Source organism: Moschus berezovskii, chromosome 7 (genome assembly GCF_049115385.1).
Source record: "Moschus berezovskii isolate FMDL1 chromosome 7, NW_MosBer_1.0, whole genome shotgun sequence".
Lineage (NCBI taxonomy): Eukaryota > Metazoa > Chordata > Mammalia > Artiodactyla > Moschidae > Moschus > Moschus berezovskii.
The window spans coordinates 68,290,891-68,296,907 of NC_142466.1; the positions used below are offsets into that span (position 1 = coordinate 68,290,891).

Here is a 6,017-nt window from a genome sequence, read left to right on the forward strand (position 1 = left end):
TCACCCCAACTGATTTATGCTTTTTCCTGGAATTTTAGTTTTTCTGGGATTTAACTTTTGGCTGCATCAAGGTGTGGTGAGTTGAGGCATGTAAAACACAAGGGCAGATCAACAGATCTGCTGGCTAAGAAAATATGCACACAGGAAGAAAAATCCTAATCTCTCTTGGAAGAAACCTCCAAACTTCCAGGGGATGCTCTTAAAGCCATTTTCCCTTGGCTTTGGAGAGAGGAATCAGCAGCTCTGACCATAGGTCTCCTGAACTCGCATTTCCCCAAGCTCCCCACCACTCCCTCTCTGTCTTCTTATAGTTGTGGTGGTGAATGGGGGGTGGGGGTTACTGAACAGTCAGGTCCGTTCTCTGAATTGTCACCCCTCAGCACTGCAGAAGGTGGCTGGACTCCACTCTTAGAAGCTCCATAAACTTTTAGTTTTGACTTTGGGCTTTGATTAGGTAATTTTTGGACAATAGGAAAAAGTCCACTAAGCATCAGTGCCTGGGAGACAGTTGCTGCTCAATAAATGCTAGTAGGTATGATGGAAGGACTGATGCTAAAGTTGAAACTCCAATACTTTGGCCACCTCATACAAACAGTTGACTCACTGGAAAAGACTCTGATTCTGGGAGGGATTAGGGGCAGAAGGAGAAGGGGACAACAGAGAATGAGATGACTAGATGGCATCACCGACTCGATGGACATGAGTTTGAGTGAACTCCAGGAGTTGGTGATGGACAGGGAGGCCTGGCGTGCTGTGATTCATGGGGTCGCAAAGAGTCGGACACAACTGAACGACTGAACTGAACTGAACTGACGATGGTTCACAGCTTGATTCAAAGGGTCTTGTATTTAGAAGCAGGGCAGAGGATCAGAGTGGACCAGAAGCACAGTTACTGATGAGAAGCTGTGGGACTCCTTCAGTTCTTCGGGCAGGGAATATGCTTGTTCTTCAAGCCTGGTGTCAGCTTGAGTTCAGCTGAGGTTAGGGCAAAGGGTAGGAGCAGGGAGCTGGGTAGGACATACTCGGCCATTCTTTTGCTTCAGCCTCAGCCTCTTCATCCTTCACCTCTCTGGACATGGTAGAAAAGAACTGGGTGAAGCTGAGGCTACAATCCTCTGAAATTCGTACGTTATATAGATGCAGCTGGCTATCTGTCCCCAGGCCCATTTCCCCTTCTTCAGTGCGCAGCAAGACTGCATTTCCCAGCCTCCTTTGCGGCTGGGTGTGGCCACTGGGTTCTGGGAAATTGAATGTGAATGGAAAGGAAAACCTCCCAAGGTATAATCCTCCATGATCCTTCTTTCTGTGCAGGCTGGATGCAGATAAATGAGATAACCTTGGAAACCACATGTGGCAGAGCCAAAAGATAAAAGGAGGCTGGATCCCTGAGTCACCTTGTGGAAGGCTGCCTGCCTATTCAGTTCAGTTCAGTTCAGTTCAGTCGCTCAGCCGTGTCCGACTCTTAGCGACCCCGTGAATCACAGCACGCCAGGCCTCCCTGTCCATCACCAACTCCCGGAGTACACTCAAACTCATGTCCATCGAATTGGTGATGCCATCCAGCCATCTCATTCTCGGTTGTCCCCGTCTCCTCCTACCCCCAATCGCTCCCAACATCAGAGTCTTTTCCAGTGAGTCAACTCGTCGCATGAGGTGGCCAAAGTATTGCAGTTTCAGCTTTAGCATCAGTCCTTCCAATGAACACCCAGGATTGATCTCCTCTAGAATGGACTGGTTGGATCTCCTTGCAGTCCAAGGGACTCTCAAGAGTCTTCTCCAGCACCACAGTTCAAAAGCATCAATTCTTCAGCGATCAGCTTTCTTCACAGTCCAACTCTCACATCCATACATGACCACGGGAAAAACCATAGCCTTGACTAGACGGACCTTGGTTGGCAAAGTAATGTCTCTGCTTTTCAATATGCTATCTAGGCTGGTCATAACTTTCCTTCCAAGGAGTAAGCGTCTTTTAATTTCATGGTTGCAATCAGCATCCGCAGTGATTTTGGAGCCCAAAAAAATAAAGTCTGACACGGTGCCTGCTTATTAGGTACACCCAACCACTGTGTAAGTGAAAAACAGACTGCTGTTGTTGTTAAAACATTGAAATTTACGGGATGTTTGTTACATCAGCTGGTGTTGCCTCAACCAGTACACAAGTTTACACAGTAATTGAGGAAATGAGTTTGTATCCCATTGTTCATGCTTTAAGAACTTCTAGGAGTTTCAGAAGTTTATCTGCCATGCTCTATAAAGTATGCACAGTGTTTTAATTCCACTTCCCAGGAAGATTTTCTTTCCAAACCCTCTTCAGGGGCCTTCCCTATTAAAAAGACCCATTTATAGAAACTACTACTTAGCATTTTTGGAACTTGTTATCCTATTCAGCAGAGTCTAAGTCAAGAGGGTTTGAACTCAGACAATTACTGCTCTTGATTAACAACGAGAACTGATGAGTTGGCCTTTCCAGTGTGCTAAGCAAACTCAGCCAAGCAGAAAATATCACTGAAAGGGAAACAACGGGAAGTGATTTTCTTGGTTACATTACTGGCCGTCGCGATGTTTACACATGTTTGTGGATAAAGTGGGAACCTCTGCTGCCCATGCCCTTCCAGATGACACTGTTGGGTTTGAAACACCATGAATCCCACTTGACCTGGGCTTTAAATGTCAGGAAGTGGGAGTGGGCAGGCCCGAGTGCAAGACCACTGCTGTGCTCTTTTAGAGTCCCTGCTCCTCTGGGTGTCCCCAGGGCCAGCACCCAGGCCTAGCCATCAATAAGCAGCTGTGGTCTCGTCCTGTTGGACAGCCCAGCGGCAGCCTGGAGGAATGTCCATTTCCTCGTTCCCTTGCCCAAATTGGGTGTTTAAAAACGATCTTTGTGAAGTTGAACCATGTTTCTAATCATGAATTGGACATTTACTAATATTTAGTATTTCTTCATTTGTGAATGATCTCTGCATGTCCTTTTTGGCTCAGGCGGTAAAGCGTCTATCTATAATACAGGAGACCTGGGTTGGATCCCTGGGTTGGGAAGATCCCCTGGGGAAGGAAATGGCGGCTCACTCCAGTACTCTTGCCTGGAAAATCCCATGGATAGAGGAGCCTGGTAAACTACAGTCCATGGGGTCACAAAGAGTCAGACACGACTGAGCAACTTCACTTTCACTTACATTTTCATGCATGTCCTTTATCTATTTTTCTTTGTGATAGTAGTATTTTTCATGTGATTGCATACAGCATTTTCATATATTAAGGGCATTGTACCTATTCACATTTTGTAGGTTCCCCCCCCCAGGTTATTTGTCTTTTCTGTGGAAAAAAACTGTACATGTAAAGGTAAAAAAAAGAGAAACAGTCAAACATTTTAAATTAATTTATTAATTTTATTTTGGCTGCACTGGGTCTTTACTGCTTGGAGTGGACCTTCTCTCATTGCGGTGCTTGGACTTCTCTTGTTGGGGAGCATGGGCTCTAGGGCACTCAGGCTTCAGTAGTTAGGGCGCTTGGGCTTAGTTGCTCTGCAGCATGTGGAATCTTCCTGGAGCAGGGAGCAAATCTGTGTCCAGGCAGATTCTTTATCACTGGACCACCAGGGAAGTCTGAGAAGCAGTCAAGTATTTCTATTTTTTCCTTTGAGACTTTTCTGTCTTTATAAACTTATAAAGTCACATTCCATATTCTTACCTCTGGAGCTTTATTCACTGTTCCCACTGCCTGGGATGCCTTTTCTTCCTACCATCTCTAAAATTTCTTATCGGGATCCTGACTACCCATCACTCAAAAAATCATCTCTTCCAGGAAGCCTTTCCTGATCACTCTTCCCCCAAATGAATGGAATGCCCCCTCTGAGCCTAAATAAATTTTCTGTCTGCCCCACCCATAGGTGACATTGGTTACGTTGCCTGGAATTAAAATGTGCACATCACCTGCCCCAGATGGCAGGCTCCCTGTTGATGCATTTTTGCACTTCACCCTTCTCTTGGGCTGTTTGGGGTATTGTAACAACAACAACAACAAAAAGTCATAGGCCGGGTGGCTTAAATTACAAACATTTATTTCCCAGTTCTGGAGGTTGAGAAGTTCAAAATCAAGGCCTTGGCAGATTCAGTGTTAAGTGAGTACCTGTTTCCTATGCCCTCACATAGTAGAAGGGCATCTCTTTTATTAGGGCACTAATCCCTTTCATGAGAGCTCCACTCCCATGACCTAAGCACCTCCCAAAAGTGCTACCTTCATCAGTTCAGTTCAGTTCAGTTCAGTCGCTCAGTCGTGTCCAACTCTCCGCGACCCCATGAATCACAGCACGCCAGGCCTCCCTATCCATCACCAACTCCCTGAGTTATAAGGGAGTAAGTTTCAATATATGAATTTGGGGAGTAGGGGGAACAAATATTCAGTCTGCAGCAACCATCCTCCTGCATCTAATACTAAGCCTGGCTCAGAGAAACTTCTAGCTAGAGTTTGACCTTTGCATGGTAAAATTTTGATTTCTTTACGGCAGAGGCAATATCTTGACAAAACTGACATCCATCGTTAAGAAAAAAATCTCACACAATGCATAACCTGTTCCTCATAACATCTTCCAAGTAAACATTGTCATGTATAATACCCATTATACAGATGAAAAAGTGGCTTCTAGAAGTTAAGAGACAGTTCACATCACCAAACCTACCCTCAAGAACTGCAGCTGTGACTCCAGGCTGGGCTCTTAGTTACCTTTATCCCTCTGCCTTTTTCATGGCCCTGAAGAAGTGAGGTTGCTCAGTCACGTCCGACTCTTTGCAACCCCATGGACTGTAGCCTACCAGGCTCCTCAGTCCATGGAATTTTCCAGGCAAGAATACTGGAGTAGGTTGCCATTTCCTTCTCCAGGGGATCTTCCCTACCTAGGGATCGAACCCGGGTCTTTCGCATTGTAGGCAGACGCTTTACCATCTGAGCCACCAGGGAAGCGCCCTGGTGTAACCCTATCCCTTGACGGATCACCTCTGTCCCCAGCATCCAGCATGGTGCTTGGCTCCAGTGGAGGTTTGAAGAACAAATGGGTATAAGGCTTCAGTCTCACATGGCAGGCCTCAGGCATCTGCTCCGCCCCTTTTTGTGATGGTTGCTGAGGGCAGAGGAGCTGATGGGCCAAAACATGCCTGAGTGTGTTCAGGGTGGCATTTCTACCCTCCTTACTGAAAGCTGGTAGGGCTTCCCTATAGCATGGGTTCAATCCCTAGGTTGGGAAGATCCCCTGGAGAAGGAAATGGCTAACCACTCTAGTATTCTCACCTGGAGAATTCCATGGACAGAAGAGCCTGGCAGGCTACGGTCCATGGGATCACAAAAAGTTGGACACGACTGAGCGACTAACACTTTCACTTTCACTCTACAGGAGGTCTGGCCCAAGCCCGCCATCCTGCATCGTATGGGGGCTCCACATGCCCTGGTTACTGCAGATACTGGTGCCCCATGAGGAGGGCAGGCATGAGGACTCTTTCCCCAGAGAGCCGGGGACAAGGGCTGCAGCCTCAGGGACAGAAGCATGGCTCTGTCTCACTGGTTCCCTTAGGTTTGGAACCCAACCTTCAGTTCCCAAATACTGCTGCTTCCCTTTGAAGTTTGTGCCTCTAAGTCCTGAGTGTTGGGGAGAAAGGAGCTGGGCCAGTTCTCCATGTAGCATCTCTCTCTCCCTCAGGAATCACCTTTGTCACCATCTATTGCCGAAATGAATGGAGGCCGCTCAGCCAGCTTTATTAAATATGAATGAGTCGCAGCCCATGGCCCCCACACGGTCACTCACCCACTCCATCTCTGGCAATTACCGTGTCGCACACACTGTGCCAAGGGGCGCAGCAATCCCTGCCTGCCCTTGCAGACTGACACTGCCCAGCAGGGGCAGGGCTCAGGCTGCAGCTGCCCTGCCCCCTGATGGAAAGCCACCCCAGGCTCCCGTGCAGCCAAAGCACTCAACTCTGAAGGCCTAGAGACGCGGCACCTTCCCCACGGAAGGATTGTGGATTCTTAGG

At 47.5% G+C, this 6,017-nt stretch overlaps 1 long non-coding RNA gene across 1 annotated transcript; it reads right to left on the reverse strand.

The window, feature by feature from the left end:
• Positions 1-3,400: 3,400 nt before the first annotated feature.
• LOC148777350 (uncharacterized) lies at positions 3,401-4,856 on the reverse strand. The gene is made up of 3 exons (XR_016037771.1): positions 4,676-4,856; positions 4,234-4,337; positions 3,401-3,602 (listed from the first exon to the last, which is right to left on the reverse strand). It is a non-coding gene; the product is annotated as an uncharacterized LOC148777350 (long non-coding RNA).
• Between the last annotated feature and the right edge of the window lie 1,161 nt (positions 4,857-6,017).